This window comes from Pleurodeles waltl, chromosome 6, assembly GCF_031143425.1.
Source record: "Pleurodeles waltl isolate 20211129_DDA chromosome 6, aPleWal1.hap1.20221129, whole genome shotgun sequence".
Lineage (NCBI taxonomy): Eukaryota > Metazoa > Chordata > Amphibia > Caudata > Salamandridae > Pleurodeles > Pleurodeles waltl.
Window position 1 is genome coordinate 727,915,655 of NC_090445.1, and position 25,299 is coordinate 727,940,953.

The following is a 25,299-nucleotide window of genomic DNA, read 5'->3' on the forward strand; positions in this document are numbered from 1 at the left end:
TGAGTAATGGTTCATGGTGGCATTGTTCCAGATTAGCACGTGTAAACTTTGAAGGCTGTCACAAGTTAAGTCATCTATCTGATCCTGATTTTGGGTGTGAATCATTCAAGGCTTATTCAAACAGTAGAACAGGTTATACCGACAATACTTTGTTGGGTCATCGTGAAGAATATAGTTCTTCAAATGTTAATATGAATGATTTTGGTGTCAGGGCCAGCAGACATAAAAAATTGCCAAACAAATACAATGATTACTTAATGTATTAGACAACTTTTATTTAGGGTTTAAAAAAAAAAAAAAAATAATTATATTACGAGGTTTTAAGAACGTATATTACAAAGTTTAAGGCAGTTTTTATTTGTTTGGTTTTATTCACTTGTTTATTTCATCTTGTTTGTTTGAAAAGAAGGAGATGTGTAATAGTGAATTTAGATTTTAGAATCTTGTGAATGGAACGTTTTCTGTCGGCTTACGATCAGAAGCGTTTTGTTCGTTAGGAGCGTGTGTGAGTGCTCCAATAAAGGTTACTTGCTTAAGGACATCGTTGTTCCTGGTGTCATTTGATTACAACAGTGTGATACTTGGCAGGGCTGCATAACTGAAAAGATTGTAAACTACAAGGTTACTAATTGTCACAGGTTTGCTTAAACAATACCACTTCAGTTGACCTAGCATTGAAATATACTCTATCATACCACATATTCCCAAGCTACAAAAATATGCTGCTCAGCTGGTGACATGACAGCTCTCGCATGTAAGTCCTAGATCCGTCTCATTCATCACCCGTCATTGTTTACAAGGGTTTTTTTAAACCCTCTCTAGTATAGCGGGCCTAATGAGTTTTAACTGGTTGTCACTTATTTCAGTCTTGGCCAGCTTCCTCTGAATCAACAAACTGCGGCCGTCATCCTCTGAGTCAGAAAAATAAGTGGCAGAAGCAACCGCTAGAGTCTAGCTGGTTTTAAATACGCGGCATCTCCATACTTATTAATCAATTAATTGGAAAATTGATTAATAAACATGACAATTATCGACATCCAAATGCTATATAAAGATACATTTAAAATAACCTCATCAATATGAGCCCTGGTGATTACCTAATGTTTATCCTCGATTATATCTATGATAAGATATGAGTGGAAGCAGGAAAATTAGGCAACTATTCCAATCATAGTCAAATGGTTGTGTCTTATACTGTGGGCACCATCTTTGTCTAGTTACGTTCTAGATATAGTATTAACCTTTATCACTAAAAAAATATTTTGCAGATCTACCCTAATAGTTGATTCATCACAGTCTAGTTTTTTAAAGAGCAAATTCCCGAGAGGCACTATGTAAGAATGGTACTGTGCTTTATCGTGGTGTATGATTATGTTGTACAATATGGAGATTCCAAAGAACAATCAAAAATGCAATGAATGAATGTATTGTAATGGTTATAAGTTGGTAGCAGTTTTCACACTTCACTTAGTGACGTGGTTGGAATCTAAACGCACAATGGGCCAGATTTACAAAGCCCTAGCGCCTTTTTGCACCACATTAGCGTAATTTTTTTATGCGAATGTGGCTCCAGACAAAAATCGCCACGCCATATTTACAAAGTGGCGCAATGCATGCATTGCGCCACTTTGCAACCCCTTGCACCACATTATGCCTGCGCCAAGCATAATGTATGCAAAGGAGGGTATTCTGGCGTTAGGAGGCCCGCAAAAAGGGCGCAATGAAATCTATAGGATTTCATTGCGCCATTTTTGGCATCAATTTTTATGCCTGCTCAAAGCAGGCATTAAAAGGACACACCCATTCAAATCAATGGGCCTCCTTGCACTTTGCCGCACTAGCGTCAACATTTTTGATGCTAGTGCAGCAAAGCGCACAATAGCATCAAAAGTTTTGAAGCTATTGGCCTAACATGTGTCATGGTGCGCCGTATTGTAAATATGGCACACCCATGGTGTTGTTAGGTGGCGGTAGGGGGTGCAAGGAATCTGGCGCATCAGTACTGATGGGACAGATTCTTGTAAATCTGGGCCAATTCTTTTGGTTGAAAACACAGGGAGTGGTCTTATGATATGGTGGGATCTGGTCTAGAACGTGTATATTCAAAACACTTTTTGAAGCTTGGCTCATTTTCATTTGAGGTTGTGACCTGGATGTGTTTGCTCTTTCAGAGATTCTCCCACTTGTTTGGATTGGAAAAGGAAAGAAATGAAAGAGAAAATAAGTCCTGAAGAAGGTGGTTGAAAGTTCTGGTATTCCACCAAAACGTGCATTGACCGTAGGAGTACCCAGCTTAAAACACATCAATGGAAGGGTAAAGAAGTCTCCTTGGTGGCCCATTGAAATATTTTTTTATCTGAGGATCCACTAGACTTGTACAAATGTAATGTATGGAAATGATGTAAGAATGAGAGAGAGTGTTTAGTAAATGGGGAGATCTAATGTATTGTAATGTACTGTGTTGTTTTCACATTGTATTGTAGTATTGTCTGTAAAATGTATGTATGAGTTTTTAAGCACTGTACTTTATAAAGGTAATTTATACAAACAATGAAGTATTTGACAGCAACAACAGCCATTAGAAAATAAAGTATGCAATTTGAAATAAAAATGTAAAAAAAAACATTTTTTCGGTCTCACCTCATGTTGGATTGATTCCATTGATCAATGCAGATAGGTTTAGTGGGAGGTTTATTGATTGTTGTTTTTCCCAATTTCCTAAACCTATAAATAATAATTTATGGGTATCCTGTGAAATTTGGTGATCAATTCAAGGTTTTTTTGTGATAAATGATTAAACCCATAATGGCAATCACTGGAAAAAATTGGATTACTTGTTCTGTGGGAAAGGCTACATCTTTGAGGTTTTTTAGGTCTCACCTGTGACAGCGCATGTGCTGCACGCACTTTCACTTGCGGGAGATAATGTGTACCAGAAGGGGCTTGCAGCACGTCCATTGCTTACAATTTGTTGGATTCATTGTCACTCTTCTTTGCTGCCTTCTAATTGGCCAGTAAATGATAGCTTCATTTTCTCTTCTTTCGGGTGGAGCATGGACTAATTACTGATTGTTTCAACTTGATTGCTGCCCTTCTGTTGATCCTGCTGGGATCAGCATATGTTGTGTTGCTTCTTCACGTTCCCTGCCAACCTCAATATTGTTTCTTTTCTCTTCCTCCCCCTCCATCCTCTTGTTGTCCATGCAGCCCACCCACCATAAGAAAAAAAAAAATCTGATACGGCCAACGCGGACCGCATCATAGCATTTTTTTTCTAACTTTATTATTCTCACACCCAAAGAGCTGAGACATTTATTTTTATTTTTCCCTCACCCTTCCTACTAATGACAGTTGCTTTGCTCGTGGTCGACAGTCACTGTCTGAATCAGCCAGTTTAGATTTAAACTGTAAGCAGGTTGGTGAATTCTCTACAGGAATGTACGCCAAATCCATGTTACTGGAATCCTTATCTTCAGAACTGCGGTTTTCTTTATTGAAGTTTGCTTGCTTCAAGCCAATCTTGTAAAAGTGTGGGAGCTGAGGGGCCCACCAACGGAAGTTCAGCAAAAGGCACTGTGAACAGGCAGTGAAAGTTTAGGCTTCTCATTTTGGTCCTGCTGCAATCTCAAAACCCCAAAAACGAAATCCTTGTTTTGTGCCAAGACCACTTTTGTTCCAGTTCATGTTAGATTCTGCAGAACGTGCAGGAAGTTGAATCACAGAGTTCTCAAAGCTGCAGAAGGCACTGTCCACACAGCTTCCACCTTCCGCTTCCACTCAAGAGAGATTCATCCACCACACAGGAGCCAACATCACCTGGAACCGAGATGGGGAACGTACAAGGAGGCCATCCCAAAGATACATCAGGCATCTCTTTAATGTGCTACTTAACCTTCAAAGCATGTCATTTTTTTATGTTCTATTTTTTCTAAAACCGAAGCAGTTAAATTATGTAAATAGAAAACTATGGCGTTGATTGTGCACGAATAATCAAGACAAGAAAAAAACAAATAATTCACTGAAGTCACAAGGCATTAACAAGTAACAATAGTTTTGGGGCATATTATATAAAATATACTGACAACGACTGCCCTACAGCTTTAATGCATTAGAAATAACAAATGTTATTTTTATTGCAACGTATTGGTACTTGCTTACCTAACTCAGAAGGGTTAAGAGCACAGTTGGCACTACCAGCTTTTAAACCTGCAGATCCACAGTGCATTGGCTTGTCTTGATGGCTAATGAAAATCTGGTTCCACACTGCATACCTTGTGGCTTGCTCAACACAATGGTTACTCACCTGAAAGTTATAGTAAAAATCTGTTACAAAGCATCCATCATTTTTGTATTCACCGTTGCACTCAAATTCTATAATAACCTACTTATTCCCCTGGCGCTACCTTCAACAGTCTTTCTAAAAGCATACAGCACAGCCATACAATGATGCATTTTGCTGTTTCACGAGACTACGCAGATTTAGACCATTATAAGGCACTCACAGTTTCCCAACTGCAAATGCAAACTAAATCACCTGCATTGATTTTTAGAGGCAGATTGCCCAATGGGGTTTTGGGGGTGGAGGATGTAGCCGACCCCAGGAAGGTCTACCCCCGGGATCATTGTGGAATTTGGAGCAGTCCATGACTGCTTGGGCTACTTTGAGATCCATGGGCTACCAAAGTGGGCTTCCAGTATATATTCAGACATTTTGTGCCGCCTGCAACCATTTTAGTGAGGTGACTTGGTGGTTGGTCAACAGTCAGGGTTGCAAAGTTTTTTCCCTCCCTCCCATCTCTGGAGCTAGTTTTGCTTGAGAGTGTAATGTTTTTAGAGCAATCAATGGGGACGCCTTTTTGTTTACAGGTGCGCCGGTTAGGGTTTTTTGTTAGTTAGGTGTCACTTGGAAGCAGGTGCATTAGCGGGGGCAGGTCAAATTGGCATGGTTTACAGAGTTTTAGGCTTGAAAGCAGCAGCCCAGGTGGGAAAGGAGAGGGTAGACTGGACTACACCTGGACGATCCAGGTTGTTAAATGTTCGACAGGAAGTTATGTCAGTTACAGATGCAGAGTTACTATAATCTGGAAAGGAGTTTTAAGTCAGCAATCACTCAACTACTAAAGGAAGAATACAGGATTCCAATACTTGAAGCAGGAGGACAGGGTAGGGTAGGGTGAGGATGGGGAGGTGTTCCAGGTAAATCATATATATAGTGAGGTTGTTAGTTTTGTGACGCAAAGGCCTAGGATTTGATTGTTAGGTTCACCTGTTTTCAATAAAGCGCCCTTTTTCACACAGCCCTGTGTCAGTCTCAGTTATGCTCCCCTTTTTCCCAATACAGTACAACAAGGCACAGAGTAGTGCTACATGGTTGTCTTCTTTACTTCTTGACAGCCCAAAGTACTCATATTGTGATGCTAAAAACCCTGTTTGTTTCAACCATCTCAGCTCCTCTCTGAAAGTCAGCCTATTTCAGCTATTGAGATTTACAGTCAGTCGTTGGCACTGCATGAGTGTGTTTTTTCCATATTTACACACAAAACACATTGTAACCAGTCCTCTTCTCTTTAATGTGATAGAAAATTGGCTCAGTGTTCACCAGAGAGATAAACAAACATTTTACATTTTGAGGGATTTTTCTAACGCTCCGGGCACAACTGACAAAGCCAAATGGCTCTCACATACGCAAAAGCTTTTTAGCTTTGTCAATTGTCCTTATCCGCGGCTGCAGGGCACCATGGCTAAAAATGAAATAAAAGCAGGAGGACATGCTTGATGCATCATAGCGCATTTTTCTTTCTATACTTTCAGCCAACTTGCACAGCCATGCTGCCGTGCAATATGACTAACAAGCATAGGCAGAGTCAACAGGTCGCACCTATACAAGAGCTATTGGCTCTGGAAATGTGTTTTTGACATGTACACCAGTGTGGCTGCTGTTCAGCATGGTTAAAAGTTAGTGGTGTGGACTGTCGGAGTGGAGTGGGGGAGTAGAGTGTCATAGAGTGGATTTGTTGAAGTGTCGTAGAGTGGAGTACGAGGAGTACAGTGTTGTAGAGTTGAGTAGTAGGGAGTAGAGATCAGTGGTTCAGTGGCAGAGAGTGTCATAGAGTGGAATGCGATAGAAGAGGGTGAAGTGGGTTGGAGTGGATTGAGGTGGTGGGGTGGGGTGGATTGGATTGGAGTAAAGTGGGTTGGATTGGATTAAGGAAGAGTGGGGTAGACTGAGTGTAGTTGGGTAGACTGGCATGGGGTGGGTTAGATTGGAGTGGGGTGTATTGCTATGGGGTGAGGACTGGGATTGGACTGGGGTGGGTTGTTTGGATTGGAGTGATAGGGTTGGTGTGGATTGGACTGGGATGGGGTGGACTGGATTGAAGTATGTGGATTAGATTGGACTGGAGTGAATTAGGCTGGAGTGGGATAGATTGGATTGGATTGGATTGGATTGGATTGGGGTGGGGTGGATTTGATTGGAGTGGGTGGATTGGAGTAGGGTGGATTGGATTGGAGTGGGGTGGATGGATGGAATGGATTGGAGTGGGGTGGACTGAACTGGGATGGGGTGTGGCTGATTGTACTTGGATAGAGTTGGTTGATTGGAGTGGGTGGGGTGGATTGGATTGGAGTGGGGTGGGGTGGACTGGAATGGGGTATCTTGAATTGGATTGAGGTGTGTTGGAATGGAATGGATTGCAGCAGGGTGGACTGCAGTGGGGTGGATTGGAGTTGGGTGGATTGTATTGAGGTGGATTGGAGTGGGGTGGGGTGGATGGATTGGATTATAGTGTTGTGGACTGAACTGGGATTGGGTGGATTGAATTGGGGTGAGGTGGATTGGAGTGGGGTGGATTATAGTGGAGTGGATTGGATTGGCATGGAGTGGGGTGGGTGGATTGGGGTGTGGTGGACTGGAGGTGGTGGATTAGATTGGAGTGGGGTGAGGTGAGGCGGATTGGGGTGGGTGGGTTGGATTGGATTAAGGTGGATTGGAGTGGGGTGGATTACATTGAGGTGAGGTGGATTGGATTGGTGTGGGGTGAACTGGATTGCATTGAGGTGGATTGGAGTAGGGTGGATTAGTGTTGGGAGGACTGGAGTGGGGTGAACTAGAGCGAGGTGGATCAGTTTGGTGTGGATTGGGGTGGAGTAGATTTGAGTGGTTTGGGTTGAATTGAGTGAGATGGATTAGGTTGGGGTGTGATGGATTGGATTGAGTGTTGTGGATTGGGGTGCATGGGATTGAGGTGGGGTGGGTTGGGGTGGATTGGATTGGATTGGGGTGGGTTGTGGTGGGGTGGGGTGGAGTGGGGTGGATTGGATTTGAGTGGGGAGGATTGGATTTGTGTGTGTTGGATTGGATTTTGGATTAGATTGGAGTTGGTGGGTTGGATTGGAGTGAGGTCGATTAGGGAGAGGATGTGGTGTAATGGTCAGATCTGCCGGCTTTGGAGCTGGGAACCAGGCTTGAGTCTCGGCGTCGGCTCTACATCCTGTGATTCTGGGCAAATGTTTTAATCTCCCAATGCCTACCTAAAAAATGAATTTGTCCTTGTGTAATGTAACTGGTGGTCATGTAAAGCACTCCAATACCTTCAGGTCGGTGCAAAAAAAATCAACTGGAGTAGGGGTAGACCGGAATGGTGTGGGATGGATTGTATTGGATTGGTGTGGGGTGGGGTGGATTAATTGGAGAGGGGTGGACTTGATTCAAATGGGGTACATTAAGGTGGTTTGAGTTGAGTGGCTAGGACTTGAGGAGGTTGGATTAATGTGGACTGGATTGGACTAGAGGGGGCGGATTCAAGTGGATGGATGGATGGGGATGGGGTGGGGTGGGATGGATTGGATTGGAGTGATGTGGGTTGGGTAGCAGTGGACTTGATTGGAGTGGGGGGGTTGCTTTGGATTGGAGTGGCTTAATTGGGATTGGAGAGGGACAGCTTGTTTTGGATTAAAGTGGGGCAGATTGAAATGGATTTGAGTGGGGCAGATTGTCTTGGATTGTATTGCAACATCTTATTTTGGATTGGAGTTCGGCAGACTAGAATGGGGCTGATTGTTTTGCATTGAAGTGGGGCAGATTGGAGTGGGGCGGATCGGAGTTGGGCGAATTGTAGTGGGGTGGATTGGATTAGAGTGTGGTGGATTGGGTTGGTGTGGGGTGAACTGGATGAGAGTAGGGTGGATTGGACGGGAGTGGGGTGAATTGGGATGGAGTGGAGTAGATTGGATTGAGGTGAGGTGGATTGGAGTGGGGCGTTTTGTTTTGGATTGGAGTGGGGCAGTTGGAGTGGGGTCAATTTGAGTGGGAAAGATTGTTTTGGATTAAAGTGGGGCAGAGTGGAGTAAGGCGGATTGGAGAGGGGCTGATTATTTTGGAGTGGAGGAGATTGTTTTGGATTTAAGTGGGGCAGATGGAGTGGGGCACACTGTTTTGGATTGGAGTGCCGTAGACTGCAGTGGGGCAGATTGTTTTGGTTTGGAGCAGATTGCAGTAAGGCAAATTGTTCTTGATTGGAGTGGTGGCAGATTGTTTTGGATGTGAGAGGGCAGATTGGAGGGGTAGATGGGAGTGGCATATTGTTTTGGATTGGAGAGGGCCAGACTGGTTTGGGGCAGACAGTTTTGGACTGGATTCGGGCAAACTGGAGTTGGACAGATTAGACTGGGGTGGGTTAGGATGTTTGGAGTGGGGTGGGTTGAAGTGGATTGGATTGTGGTGAGTGGTTTGGATTGGAGTGGGGTGATTGCTGTAGGATGAAGTGGGCTGGATTGGGATGAATTGTAGTGGGGTGGATTGGGGTGTACCGCATGATTATTTGATAATATTCATTTCAGAAATTACACATAATAAAGAAATAATGTTGCTTTGAAATATCTAGAAGAAGATAATTGTCATCTTTTGAGAACAGCACCAATGAGCAAAAACAAAAGAACACATGAGTGCAAAGTGAGAAAAGATGACTTGGCGAAATGAAAGAAAGTTGGCTATAAAAACTAAAACTTTGCAATTTTGTTTGTCCTGCTGGGCATGTTTTGCCGGTCACAAGCCTTCTGTATGCAGGGCACTATAAGTTAAAAAGAACAAAATAATACCTTAATGATGTCGGGAGCAGCGTACAGGCACTGATTAAGTTGAACCAATCAGTGCTTGGTCCCTGCTCCACACAGAGCAACAGAAACTATGCTTGGCCTGGTGTGACGAATTACGAAGCTGTAAAGAAGAGTGCCACGCACAGGGCCGGCTATAGGGCAGTGCGAGCAGTGCAGCCACACCAGGTGCTCACTTGGATTGGGGGTGCTGACCTTAGGGGGGTGCTGTGTTTAAGAATAACTTAGAAATTTGCCATTTAAAAGAACCTGCTGAAAAGTCTCTTGCGTGACCAGCCTTAAGGAAGTAATTAAAATGTCAAGATACCTCTTGTGATGATTGTTCCTGCTAAGGAGAGAGATGGGTGTTTTGTCTGGCGGCAGCTTTGACTCGCCATAAAGTAGCACAGAGGGTCAAAGTGCCTGCTGCAAAGAACAGAACTATATTTTATGTGAATAGCTGTGTGGATTAGTAAAGTCAACCTTTACAAGGGCTTTAAAACAAATGAATGCATGGGAAAGGGGAGCTATGGAGAGATGAGGGGCACATTTACTGGGTGGTAGTGAGGGAATCCGAGGAGGTGTTCATGGGTTGGGGGACGCCAAAAAAGGCTGTCGCATAGGGTGCCACCAGTGCTAAAGCCGGTCCTAGCCAAGCAAGACAAACAAATGGAAAGCGACAGGCAGGCTCCAAGCCCATTACTATACACAACAGAGTCTTGCAAGAGTGAAGCATGCGCTAGCACGTGCACTCGAAGGTTCAACCCTAAAAACCAAAGGTTATTGTATAGGTAAGACCTATTGGCTTTGCCAGGCTTGTTTTCCTAGCCACATTACCACAGTAAAAACCTGGCAAAATATATCTGGAGAACAGTGTCTGGAATGAGGGAAAACTGTGCCAATTGGTGTGCAAACACTCATTTCTGGGGTAACTCTTCATCTCAGTCGTGAAAACGTGTAACAGAGCGGAAGTTTCGCACGTGGTAATTGTTATTCCCCAGTATTACCGCATCAGTTTTCACACTATACGTGTAATAAACATCTCCGAGTAGTCCGCGCTGCTGATTGATCTGTTGACGTTTCTTTCTTCTCTTTGACAGCTGGAGCCCCTCAGAATAAAGCTGGAGTCTGATCTTACTGCGTGGGGCGAAATAAGGGTTTTTCATGTTTATTCACAGATTTCTGTGGCTGAGCCCAGACTCCGTACAAAAGCAAATATGTTTCACTATGTGGCGCAACACAGATGGGAATCGGCACAGAACTGGGCAAAGGGGAAAGAAGAGCGCTGATTCAAAGCAACGACAAAGGCCACACACAGCGGCTTATTGCTGGAGACAGTGGGCCACTAATCTCCAATGAAACCAGAGCAAAGAAAGAGAGAAAGGGCGGTCCGTCACCCCGGTGGGGGCGAGCGGGTATTTGACAAGCCGTATTTTGACTGCACACAATTCTCTAATAAAGTTGTTGGTCGCTACAGGGGCAAAGTTGTGTGTCAACATGGCGCTGTTAAGTTATGACGCCCCTCCTGCGCTGGGGTCTTCCGAGCACGTGACGAGGCAGGGAGCGGCTGAAAGGAGAGTGCATGTGGATGGTGACGTAGACCGCTAATGCTAGGCACTGCTTTGCAGCGAGTGGATAAGCAGTGCTTGTAGAACTTCGGCTTTAACATCAACATGACTACTACCAAAGCATGAGACAAATACCATTGAATTGCACATCCACACACACTGCACCACCAAAACTACTATTCTACTAAAAAAACATCTCTACTGAAGACCACATCTACAACAGAGTGTGTCACTGTGCAAGAACACACTGGCCCATATTTATAGGTAATTGGGGTTGGGCAGTGCCAGAAGTCTTGTTTGCCGCTACTGCCCTACGTCAATGTGAAAGGGCCGGAATGCACCATATTTATGAAATACGGTGCATTCCAGTCCTTTCACCTTCGCTGGCACACAATTTGCTGCCTAGTGCCAACGCAGGCACCCTTACACTATTGTGCAAGGGTGCCTGGGTTGCATGCAGGATTCGTTTTGTGCTAAAAGGGGCACCTTCCTGTACCAAAACACTCCGTGAGGTGTTTTTCTCTTTCTGTCTGTACAGCAGAATGCAGCACACCTGGAAAGAGCAAACAAAAAACATGGAGAAATGAAAATATTTCTCCTTGTTACGCCTGCTCTGGAGAGGCATCAGGTTTTCGCGCTGTTCCAGGTTTACACCATTAAGTAAATCTGAGGCAGTGTCAAAAAAAGTGATACTCGGGGGGTGCAAGCCTCTCGTAAATATGTCCCAATGTGTACAAAAAGAACACGTCCTTCTTATAGCAAAATCTCACTTCAAGAACCACATCACACAAGAACCACACCTCAATATTAGAACAACACATCTATAAAAACACAGTTCTGCACAACAAAAACACTACCAAATAACCACATCTGTAAAGAAGAACATCTCCACAAAACAGCCATGCCTGTACACCAAAAAAGAAGAAATACCACACCACTACCAAAAAGCTACATCTCTACCAACGAACCATGCTTCTACAAAACAACAATATCTGTACAAGATCACACATCTACCCAAAACCTACTTGGTTACTCAAAAATCACACTTGTTCTCAAAAAGCAATCCTTTGGTCCAGAGTAACACTTCTGTTAAACAAAACTCATATCCTCTAAAAAATACCTATCTTCAAGAAGCACACCTTCCCACAAGAACAATCAGTCTGCCAAAGAGTTACACCTAGAGAGAACAACACCTTCACAGACAAACCACGCCTCTTAACAACAATGAAACTGACATCACTACAAACAACCACATTTCTTTTTAAGAACAGTACTAACAGTACTACTAAACACAAATCACAATTCTCCACAAAAGTAATAGCTTTACAAAAATAACATACATACCCAAGAACCAATCCTCTACACTAGAACTATTCTTTAGTCAAGAATAATGCGGCTTGCATGGAATTCACGTTAACAAAGAAAAACACCTCTTCACGAGATCACAAATACACTCAAGAAATGCATCTTGACACAACAAGTACCACAATTGGGGCAATACATATTTAGCATAAGATAACCAAGGTCCTACCTTGGACACTTCCGTGAAGAAGAACTTTCAGCATTCAAGGTTTACTCAAGAGGTGTTAGTGAGTTACAGTCATAAACAGCATAACACAGAATATAACACACACTAACCTCAAAGCACATTAAAGCTATTACAAACTAAATGAATAGATCTTAATTTCACAATATGCAAAAAGAGCAATATAGTAAGTGTAAGAATAGAAAAGCAGGCCAAGCCACCTTCTGGGATGTTACCCCAAACATTGCCTTAGGGGCCTATTCACAAAGAAAAATGTACATGTGTAGTTTTCCTCAAGTGTGAATGTACTACGGCACCTAGTAGTAACTTTAAACGTTCCTGCTATTCATCATTCCCAAAAGTAAATTTGCTACTAGGTGCAGACTTACACGCCTCCACTCATTCAAAACTAGGTGTGAGCCTCCCAAAACAGAATTTACAAGTCCAAACTAGCAGGTTTTCACACATTGGCGGAGGTCTCCACCACTGTTTCAGATCTCCCTAGGGTAAAACAGAGGGAAAAATAACAAAGTTTAATAATTATTATAAAAAAGTATTTTAATGTAAAATAAAAACATACATTAACTAAAACTAATTATCATTAACCCAGAACTAAAAACAAGGTTACAGCCCATCAACTCAACAGGTTAAAAGATTAATTAAAAAAATAAAATGTTACATTTATTTATAATTATTATTATTTGATTTTTTAACTCCCACATTCACTATTCATTTTGTTACTTTACTATTGAGTGACTTTATTGAAACATTTGTTTAATTAATTTTAATTAACTGTAGTGTTTTATTAAATGTTCAAATGTTTTATTGACTAATATTTAGACAAAATTGTAAATATTATTTATGTAAGTGAAAAAAATCTAACTGAATATACCATTTAACACTATCTATCTATCTATCTAGCCACATATTTCATACTCCAAAATATCAGAAAGAAAAGCAAGCACTGCCATAGTGAGTTATCAAAAAGGGAGTTTATTCATCATGAAGCACTGAGGAACCAATTTGCCACAATTACAAGCACACCAGTATGTTAAATTGTGATACCTGAGGGAACAACAATGACATAGAAGACAGACATTATGCATTCCTCAATAAATTGCCAGATAACAGGGCAGTAACAAAACCTCTAGTATTATCAGATGTCAAAGATTAACATGGAAAAGGGACTGCTTGCTACTTTTTATATTGGAAAAAACATGAATCAACACATTAATAATTTAAGTGCATGGTGCAAAAACAAGTAATTTACACGATCACTTCACATCAATAGATACATACACAATATATTTCAGTATTCCTTCTTACACTTTGAACAATAGCCTACATGTCATAAAACAGATGGGAACTTCATTTGGCGGCCTTATTGGAAGAGAGAAAAAGAAGGCAACAAATGAATAAAGTGCAAAAACCACAACCCATTGTGAACATGTTGGGACTTCAGACATACAATCCTTAGTAATGAAGTATTTATGTTGCTATTTTTTCTCACAATTCATATTAAGTAAATGATATACGGTGATAAATACTAGCAGATTAACCCCTTGCACCCGGGACCCGGGACCCCTTGCACCATGCCATGCACACCGAAAATCCTGTGGCCAGGCCTTGTGTCCAACCCCTTGAGAGCCGCCAACCCCATGCCATACATGGCCTTCTGGCATGCGCAGCAAGCAGTTGGTCTCGCAGTACTGGCTGCACTCAGATAGACATACTTACTTTGCCAAAGAGCCATAGCACCAAAATATAAAAAGTGAGCCTATTATCATCTTTCACCAATATTTTTGATCTAGTGTATATTTCAGTAATTCAGTATTATAAAAAAGTTTAACAACATTTTAATAAAAAACATGACTCTGAGACTTCTTTTTAACATAGTTTTTATTATTGCATTTTGTGGACTGAAATAAGTTACAAGAAAGACTTAAAGACAAATTGTTTTTAAAAAAAATAAAACAACATGTCTCTGAGGCTTTCACTGAACATTTTTCAGACCACATAATGCAATCATGAAAACAAGCTCAAGAGGATGTTCCACTCCAGCTGAAGAGCACTTTCTGCTGCCACCCACAGCATTAGAAAAATGCTTGGTGGTGTCCATGCCACTTCTAGGGTCACCATAACCATAAAAAGATTGTTAATTATAATGCCTTAGGGCATTATTGAGTGTTCCTTCCTAGGAGCAGTGAATAATAAATGAGCAGCTCCTGCCACTCATTTATTATTCACTTTTATTTTTTGTTTATATTGGGTGTCCAGGTGCCTACCATTGATGCCCATATCTTATTTTTTTTATAAGGAGAGGGAGGTAAATGGCCCTCTTCCCCGGGCCTTTGCAGGCCCTGAGGACCCTATCCCAGGGACCATATTTTAAATATAAGTGGAGGGGATGTGCTGCCCCACTACCAAGCTACTAAGGGCCCCGGTGACCCATCCTCGGGCTGTATTTTTCTATTAAGGCGAGAGGCTGCGCAGCACCCTCCCCAAGCCACTAGAGGCCCGGGGGCCTCATTTCTTGGGTCCGTTTCTTTCAAATTAAGGATAGTCAGAGCACGTCCCTGCCCTGATACATAAAGGAACCCGTCGACTCCATCCCTGGGGACTTTTTCCCCAATTAAAGGAAGGGGTCGCAGCCGCCCTCTTTGAGCCTTTACAGACCAGGGATTCCATCCCCTGGGGCCAATGGCGGGTGCCCCAGTGCCCACCTGTCGCACCCACAAAATACTATGTTGGATGCCATGGGGGAAGCCCGAAAGCCCCAGCAACCCCAGCCAGCTCTACAGCCAGCATCATACTGGTTCCTGGCAGGAGCCAGCATCTTTCCTTTGCTCTTGCCAGAGCAGGAGCAGCATTTTTCTTCTGTTTCCACCAGCAAAGTGGAATTCTCTGCCCAAGAGAGTGTGGACAGGGTATGCCTGCACTCTTCTGGGGAAGAAACCACAGAATCCCTGAGGTGGACTCCACGGTACACTGTGTAGTAAACTGTCTGGGGGTTGGGATCCCCATGGCAGATAACAGCAAAGAAAGGGGGTGCACACCGCCTCTCCACTTTTTGTGGATATATGTGGCCTGGGGATGAAGTCCATGGGACCCAGTAGAGGCTTGTGGCAGGGGACCACATGCCGCCTTCAATTTGGCCCCAGAAGATGGGGTCCCCAGGGCCCCATGGAGGCTCAGGGAGGGTGAGCCACCTGCCCCCTACCCTCTAATGCAAATTCAGCTTCAGGGGTTTGGGTCCGCAGGGCCCCATAGAGGCCCTGGAAGGGCAGCCACATGCCCCACTCCCCTTTAATGCACAGTCAGCCTTGGGGATAGGGTCGCTGGGACCAGGACTGGCTCTAGGAGGGGGTCCCACTGACAACTCCCTCCCCAAATATTGAAAATAAAGACCCCAGAGCCATGGCCCACTATGGGATGGTCAAATTATTGATGCCTTAAACACCGGTGGGTGTTATGTTTTCTTTTGGGGGGAGGGGGTTTAACGCAATACTGCAGCTTTGTTAGAAAAAAAAATTGACCCGGTGATCACTGTGGGAGCTTCCCCACAAGGCCCAGATGAGCAGGGTATCCCACTGATAGGGTCATTTTTAAAGACATGCCTTCCCTGCCTGTGTTCCACTGGTCCGTATGATTGTCATTTACACTCTGTTTTCATCCATGACAACAAACAGTATAAGGCAAGGGGCCAGCCTGCTTCAGCCATTGCCTCTATTGCTCTGCGATTGACATAATTTGTTTGATCACATGTGCATAGTCATCTGAAAAGGAATGTGCTTTAGTGCCATGGCTGTGGGACTGCTCCTTTAGTTTTTTATTTTCTCCTTTAAATGAGCCCCTTTCCTTTCTTTACTTCTTCTCTATTTATTTTAATTATTTAGAGCATACTACAGCTCCCCAGACAGTGCTAATGGGCCACATGCTTGCTGCTCACTTGATCAGAAGTGTGTTTCACCCGTGTGTTCACTGCCTCCAAAACAATTGACCACCAGGGAATTATACTGTCTATTGTGTATGATTCTTTTATCATTCTAAGAGGACCATCACGTTGGTTCTAAACATGGCAGCCAAACAGAAACTTTAAATAGCATATGGCCTAGCAGCTACAGCTGCCCACCTTGGCTAACGTGCGCTACTGCGAATTTTGGAATTGGGAAACCTAGTTTGAATCCTTACATCAGCTCAACAAACTGGGTATGTACTTAATCCCTGTGTGTCTTAAAAAATAAAAATGGTGCACATTGTAATTTACTTCTTTTGACGAGTGCTTAAATGCTGAAGGGCCAAATGTTCACATTGTAAAACTGCCAAAAAGTTACATTATCTACAAATCCACAGCTACCTGCTGCTATACCTAATTGTATTTGTTATTTCAAGCATGTGCCTGCCATATTTAGACAGCTGCATTTTCCTTTTTTTACTTTTATTCTTTAATTTTATGTTGTATATGTTGTTGAGTTTGTGTGTGTTTTATTGTGGTTGTTTAAGTGGGTGAGTGCACGAATGAGTCAGTGGGTGAATGAATGGAAGCATGAGTGTGATGAGTGACAGAGAGCATGCATGATGACTTATTGAGTGTCTTAGCCCATTATTGACTGAAGAAGCACTTTTATGTATATACCATTCCTACTGGCATTTGACTTTATATATGTAAAATAAATAGCTACCACCTTTTCTCTGTTTTATCATGTTTTTATTTACCTTCCCTTTAATATTCAATATTTATTTTCGATTTACCGACTCCCAATACAAAGGTTAGAAAAATGTACCTGCAGTGTAGTGCATGCAGCGTAGTGAGTTCGGGTGCTATGAACCCAAGGTATACCTAATTCTTGGAGATTAATTTTTTTACTCCTGTACAAATGAGCTCACAAAAGTGCCGGCAGAGATTTGCAACTCCACCTGAGTGCACTTGTACACATTTTTATTGTTCACTTCCGAAAGGCTCCTATACCCGCTGTGTGGAGTTCTCTGCACAGAGGCAATGAAGCTTCTTGTGCAACTGTACATTTTTTTCTCAGCGGGGAAAACATTTTTTCTGTGGAGAAAGGCCTCGCACTACACTTCCAGATACTCCGAGGCCGATCTGTTCTCCTTTTTCTTCTGAACGCGGAAACGTAAATCCCTGCGTCAGAGAGGGTATCGGATATGCCGACAGATATACCTGTTCAACGGTGGTCCGAAAAGCCCATTTCTCACACCTGTAGTGGGATTCACTACTGCGTATTTCTCTGCACTTGTGACAGAGAAATGTGCAGTGGTAAATGCGTTTATGCCCGCCAAAACCCCCTGATGTGGATTACTGACGAGTATAAAAAAGTATTTTGGGCTGTAAAAGTTTATGACCAACATTTCCACTCTTAATAGGGCACTTAAAGTCTATCATCAAATTGATCTTCTGTCTACTACCTGGAGCAGTGTAAACTATGGTTCCACCCCTAACATCACAACTTCGACCTATATGTACATGTAATGTTTCACAAAATGTGTGTGCTAACATTATTAATGTAAAGTGTTGCGCTCAAATTCAGTAAAGAAGTGCATTCACTGTAGATCAGGGTTGCTGGACCCAGGTTTGTTGTCTTTCTTTGCCCACTCATTTTTCGTAGGACGGATGCGCTGCAAAGCACTTAGCCATGCCACCTCTCATGCCCCCTTGGATGGTGGCCTACATTAAGGAATCCACTGCGCGTCGGCCATCCTTACAACAGTAAGATGAACCCACTTACTTTCCTTTTAGGGAGCTTGGCTGCCATATTTTGGGAGGTGCCTGGCTCCCTATCCTGGCTGTGGGTGCCATAGTTGAAGGTACATTCCTGCTTTTAAAACTGATTTTATGTGTTCAATTTGCTCACCATCCTTTTAGTTTTATTTGCTTTACCAGTAGAGTTCAGGTACAGGGTAGCTTGCGCTTGTACTCCAGAGTTGCTGGGCCCTAGTTTATTATCTTTCTTTGCTCAGTTGTGTTTTGTAGGACAGACGCTCTCCAAAGTGCTCAGCCACACCCTCTCACATGCCCCCTTGGATGGTGACTTACATTAGGGGCTCCAATGCCCGCCCGTGCAGTGGGTGCGCCGCTGGTGCGCCCACGGTGCACCCAAGGCAAGCCTGTCTGCACATGTCTATGCATGGGCCGCGCCTAGCACCAAACCCCCTGGACTTTTTGTTAAAGCCCCCTCTTATGTTGGCTAATCCAGAGAGGAACTCCTGTCATACAACCCTGGCAACAGACAAGAATGCCAGGATTGGGATCCAGCCACCGGCATCACTGGTGCTGCTTTCCATTGTCAGGTATGTGACAGGTGCCTTTTTCCCATTACCACGGTAACCACTAATGTAGCCCAAGGTTTCCACCAGACGAATTTTATTAGTAGTGCTGCTTCTTCCGATAGGAAATTACGAGCTGCCTTAGTCAACGCAAGATCTCTGGTCAAACACAGTACTGAATTTGTCCTTTTTATAGACTTCTATACGCCGGCTTTTGCCTTCATTACATGAACATGGGCCAATCCTTCCTCTAACCCCAATATTATTGCCACCACCCCGTAGGGGTATGCCATTTTTAGGCACGATAGATTAACCAAAGGGGGGGGTGGCATAACTATAATGTAAAAAGACAACCTTAAAATCAGTTGTAATTCTACCCCCTCCCCACACTGTGAAGCAGTTGCCTTCAAGACTGAAGTCTCCAAAACACAGTCCTTTAACGGCATGGTTATTTACTAGCTGCCCATTCCCAGGCATTTGTTCACACAAGGGATTAGCAGCCTTTTGGAGGCTAACATTCTACCCACTGATTATACAATTTTAGGAGATTTTAATTTCCATCTGGAGGATCTGCTCGACAGGGATACCATTTCCCTGCTCCACACGATGTTGGGCTTGGGTGTCTCGCAGATGGTTGATGGCCCCACCCTCCAGGCGAGTTACATGCTGGATGGTATATTTACTACCAGTACCTCAATATGCATGGTAAACTTCCTTCCTCTTACATGGTCTGACCACAGTGCAATTTTCTTCAACCTTTCCGATAGTTCTCCTCTTCCTCCATGTGTTAAGGCTAGGCCCTCGGTATCAAGCTCTCGAGCCTGGCAGAAAATAAAACCAGAACTTTTCGCTAAACTGTTAGATGAGTCCTCCTGGCACTCTCACATGACCCAGATAATGCAGCATGTTCATATACAAGCCGGTTAGATTCGGCATCTAACTCACTCGCACCACCCTAAATGGTGAAATCTAAATGACTCAATAAATCAGCTCCTTGGTTTTCTGAAGAGCTTAGAAGCCTTAAACAAAGCTGCAGGCACCAAGAAAAAAGATGACGGAGAGAATATAAGGAGGATGAAATGAACAAATATAAAAACTACTTGGCAGCATGCAAGACTGCTATTCTTACTGCTAAATTCTCCTACATTCTCCTATAAAATAGAGCTACCTAAAAATTCTACAACAAAAACTTTTCCAAACTGTCACTGTGCTTAGCAAAGTACCAATTAGGAATTTAGAGTACTTCAGCTAATCCTTCTGCAACTCTCTGGCCAACGTTTTCTGCCACAAAATTAAGGCATTAAAAAGACCCCTTTCTACATTTCCCCTGTCTCTCCATAGTGATCCATCCGGTGTCTCTCACTCTGAGAATCGGGGTATCCTCAGTGAATTTGCTTTGCCTTCCATGTAGGAAGTTTTCTCACTTCTTAAATCCACCTCCTCTGGATCCTCGTGTGATCCCTGTCCCCCAAGAATTGCACAGATGGTAACAGATACGATTGCTTCCAAACTTACAAAGATCTTTCATTGCATGTTCAAGTCAGGCACTTTCCCCTCAATGTGGAAAATTGCCTCACTGACCCCCCTTTTAAAGAAAGCTTTCCTGGACCCTTTGGATCCCGGAAATTATAGGCCTATCTCTTGCCTACCTTTTACCGCCAAGGTGGTTGAGAAAATTATAAACAAGCAACTTGTCAATCATATCCAATCCACCCATTGCTTGGACCCTTCTCAATTTGGTTTATGTAGTGGTCACAGTACGGAGACAGCGTTATTAAAGGCTACCAAGGAGATCAGGGCATCACTGGATCGAGGCAATAGGGCAGCCCTCATTCTTCTCGATCTGTCAGCAGCCTTTGATATGGATAACCATGGGCTGCTGATGGACTAATTAGTGAATGTCGGGGTTGCGGGCACAGCCTGGAAATAGCTGACTTACTTTCTTTGCAACAAGGTGCAGACAGTTCGACTGGGCGATTTTGTCTTCCAGCCTCACTCCCTTTCTAGTGGGGTCCCACAGGGGTTCTCACTTAGCCCCACACTCTTCAATATTTATGTTGCTCCTTTGGCCAACTTGATTAAATCTTTTGGCTTTTCACCCACCTCCTATGCTGACGACACCCAAATTGTCGTCTCACTTAGAGGGTAATTGAATCACAGGGAACAGATTTTGTAACTGCCTTCAGGCAGTCATCCTGTGAATGAGCAACAACTACTTGAAACTTAATGCAGGGAAGACTGAGGTCCAATTGTTTGGTACCCACACCTCTTTTTGGGAGCCTAACTGGTGGCCCCAGGATATGGGTCCTCTTCACATGCCAGTTAAAAAAAGCAAGAAACTTGGGAGTCATAATTGATGACAATTTGAGGTACAACCATCACGTTAACTCTATAACTTTCTCTGCATTCTTTATGCTGAGGTCTATGAAAAAGATTATCCCTTTAATCCCTGCTAATCTTCAGAAAATACTTGTTACATAGTTGGTTATGGCTAAACTTGACTATTGCAATAGTCTTTCGCTCACCACCCACCAGTATCTCCTGACTAGACTCCAAATGTTGCAAATTGGCACTGCCAGACTTTTACTTCAAATTCCAAAACACCTCTTGGTCTCAGAACCTATGAGAAAGCTCTACTGGCTCCCTGTAAGGCAGAGAATAGCCTTTAAGTCATTATGTATCGCCTACAAGGCACTCCATGACTCTAGTCCTGATTTTTAAACTCTCCTTTCAGTGGTATACTCCTGCCAGATCTTTGCATTCAGCAACTGTCAAATTCGCTGTCATCCCCAGGTTAAAAAAGATGACCTGGGGTGTGTAGGAGGCTGGCCTGGCTTGTAGTGGGTACCAGAGGTACTTACACCTTGTGCCAGGTCCAGTTATCCCTTGTTAGTGTAGAAGAGGTGTTTCTAGCAGCTTAGGATGATTGAAGGTAGCTATGGCAAAGCAGCTTAGGCTGAACTAGGAGACATGTAAAGTTCCTACTATAGCACTGGTGTCATATGCACAATATCATAAGAAAACACAATACACAGAAGTACTAAAAATAAAGGTACTTTATTTTTATGACAATATGCAAAAGTATCTCAGTGAGTACCCTCAGTATGAGGATGAGAAATATACACAAGATATATGTACACAAACCAAAATTATGCAGATAATAGCAAAAGGAAGTAATGCAAGCAATGTCAAGTTACAGTAGATTGCAATAGGAGCACATAGGTATAGGGGCAACACAAACCATATACTCCAAAAGTGGAATGCGGACCATGAATGGACCCCAAACCTATGTGAGCTTGTAGAGGGTCGCTGGGACTGTAAGAAAACAGTGAGGGTTAGAAAAATAGCCCACCCCAAGACCCTGAAAGGTAGGTGTAAAGTGCACCTACTACCCCCAGAGAGCACAGAAGTCGTGATAGGGGGATTCTGCAAGGACAACAAACACCAGCAATGCAACAACAGTGGATTTCCGGACCTGAGTACCTGTAAGACAAGGGGACCAAGTCCAAGAGTCGCAGCAGTGTGGAGAGTGGGCAGGAGCCCAAGAAATGCCAGCTGAGGGTGCAAGGAAGCTGCCACCTGTTGGAAGAAGCTTGGTGTTCTGCAAGAATGAAGAGGACTAGGAACTTCCCCTTTGGAGGATGGATGTCGCACGTCGTGAAGAAGCTTGCAGAGGTGTTCCCACGCAGAAAGATCTCAAACAAGCCTTGCTAGCTGCAAGGGTCACGGTTAGGGTTTTTGGATGCTGCTGTGGCCCAGGAGGGACTAGGATGTCGCCACTTGAATGAGGAGAAAGAGGGAGCACCCAGCAAGTCAGGGAGCCCTCACAGAAGCAGGCAGCACCCGCAGAAGTAGCTGAACAGGCACTTAGAAGAAAAGTGAACCAGAGTCCACCTGAAGTCACAAAAGGGAGTCCCACGATGCCGGAGGACAACTCAGAAGGTTGTGCACTGCAGGTTAGAGTGTCGGGGACCCAGGCTTGGATGTGCACAAAGGAAATCCTGGAAGAGTGCACAGGAGCCGGAGCAGCTGCAAATCACGCCGTACCCAGCAATGCAGTCTAGCATGGGGAGGCAAGGACTTACCTCCACCAAACTTGGACTGAAGAGTCACTGGACTGTGGGAGTCAGTTGGACAGAGTTGCTGAGTTCCAGGGACCACGCTTGTTGTGCTGAGAGGGGACCCAGAGGACCGGTGATGCAGTCTTTTGTTGCCTGCGGTTGCAGGGGGAAGATTCCGTCGACCCACGGGAGATTTCTTCAGAGCTCCTGGTGCAGAAAGGAGGCAGGCTACCCCCAGAGCATGCACCACCTGGAAACAGTCGAGAAAGCCGGCAGGATGAAGCGATACAAGGTTGCTAGTAGTCGTCTTGCTACTTTGTCGCGGTTTTGCAGGCGTCCTGAGCAGTCAGCGGTTGATCCTTTGGCAGAAGGTGAAGAGGGAAATGCAGAGGAACTCTGGTGAGCTCTTGCATTCGTTATCTGGTGAGATCCCCAAAGCAGAGTCCCTAAATAGCCAGAAAAGGAGGTTTGGCTACCCAGGAAGGAGGATTGGCTACCAAGAGAGGTAAGAGCCTATCAGAAGGAGCCTCTGACGTCACCTGCTGGCACTGGCCACTCAGAGCAGTCCAGTGTGCCACAAACACCTCTGTTTCCAAGATGGCAGAGGTCTGGGACACACTGGAGGAGCTCTGGGCACCTCCCCTGGGAGGTGCAGGTCAGGGGAGTGGTCACTCCCCTTTCCTTTGTCCAGTTTCGCGCCAGAGCAGGGCTGGGGGATCCCTGAACCGGTGTAGACTGGCTTATGCAGAGATGGGCACCATCTGTGCCCATCAAAGCATTTCCAGAGGCTGGGGGAGGCTACTCCTCCCCAGCCTTCACACCTATTTCCAAATGGAGAGGGTGTTACACCCTCTCTCAGAGAAAGTCCTTTGTTCTGCCTTCCTGGGCCAGGGCTGCCTGGACCCCAGGAGGGAAGAAACCTGTCTGAGGGGTTGGCAGCAGCAGCAGCTGCAGTAGAGACCCCGGAAAGGCAGTTTGGCAGTACCCGGGTTCTGTGCTAAAGACCCGGGGGATCATGGAATTGTCACCCCAATGCCAGAATGGCATTGGGGTGACAATTCCATGATCTTAGACATGTTACATGGCCATGTTCGGTGTTACCATTGTGACGCTGTACATAGGTAGTGACCTATGTACAGTGCACGCGTGTAATGGTGTCCCCGCACTCACAAAGTCTGGGGAATTTGCCCTGAACGATGTGGGGGCACCTTGGCTAGTGCCAGGGTGCCCACACACTAAGTAACTTTGCACCCAACCTTCACCAGGTGAAGGTTAGACATATAGGTGACTTATAAGTTACTTAAGTGCAGTGGTAAATGGCTGTGAAATAACGTGGATGTTATTTCACTCAGGCTGCACTGGCAGGCCTGTGTAAGAATTGTCAGAGCTCCCTATGGGTGGCAAAAGAAATGCTGCAGCCCATAGGGATCTCCTGAAACCCCAATACCCTGGGTACCTCAGTACCATATACTAGGGAATTATATGGGTGTACCAGTATGCCAATGTGAATTGGTGAAATTGGTCACTAGCCTGTTAGTGACAAATTTGGAAAGCAGAGAGAGCATAACCACTGAGGTTCTGGTTAGCAGAGCCTCAGTGAGACAGTTAGGCATCACACAGGGAACACATACAGGGCACATACTTATGAGCACTGGGACCCTGTCTGGCAGGGTCCCAGTGACACATAGACTAAAACAACATATATACAGTGAAATATGGGGGTAACATGCCAGGCAAGATGGTACTTTCCTACACAACCCCCCCCCAAACGAAGGACAATAAGACTAGCCATGACCTGATGAGTCTTCATTGTCTAAGTGGAAATATCTGGAGAGTCCATCTGCATTGGAGTGGGTACTCCCAGGTCTATGTTCCACTGTATAGTCCATTCCCTGTAGAGATATGGACCACCTCAACAATTTAGGATTTTCACCTTTCATTTGTTTTAGCCAAAGTAAAGGTTTGTGGTCTGTCTGAACAATAAAGTGAGTGCTAAACAGGTATGGCCTCAACTTTTTCAGTGCCCAGACCACAGAAAAGGCCTCCCTCTCAATGGCAGACCAACGCTTTTCTCTAGGGGTCAACCTTCTGCTGATAAAAGCAACTGGTTGATCCTGGCCCTCAGAATTCAGTTGTGATAAGACTGCCCCTACCCCTAATTCAGATGCATCAGTTTGAACAATGAATTTCTTGGAGTAACATGTTTTTTTTTAGGACAGGTGCAGTGCACATGGCCTGTTTGAGCTCCTCAAAAGCTTTCTGACAGCTAGCTGTCCACAATACCTTTTTAGGCATCTTTTTACTGGTGAGATCATTAAGTGGGGCTGCTATGGAGCCATAGTTTTTAATGAATCTCCTGTAATACCCAGTGAGGCATAGGAAGGCTCTCACCTGGGTCTGTGTTGTAGGGGGAACCCAATCCATGATTTTCTGGATTTTCCCCTGAAGTGGTGCAATCTGTTCTCCACCTACCAGGTGTCCCAGATAAACCACCTTTCCCTGCCCTATCTGGCACTTTGAGGCCTTGATAGTGAGGCCTGCCTTTTGCAGGGCCGCCAAATCTTTCCAAAGGTGGACCAGGTGCTCATCCCAGGTGGAGCTAAAGACAGCTATGTCATCAAGATATGCTGCACTAAAAGCCTCCAACCCTTGCAGGACTGTGTTCACCAACCTCTGAAAAGTGGCAGGTGCATTTTTCAAACCAAAGGGCATCACTGTAAATTGGTAGTGCCCTCTTATAGTTGAAAATGCAGTTTTAGGTTTAGCACCC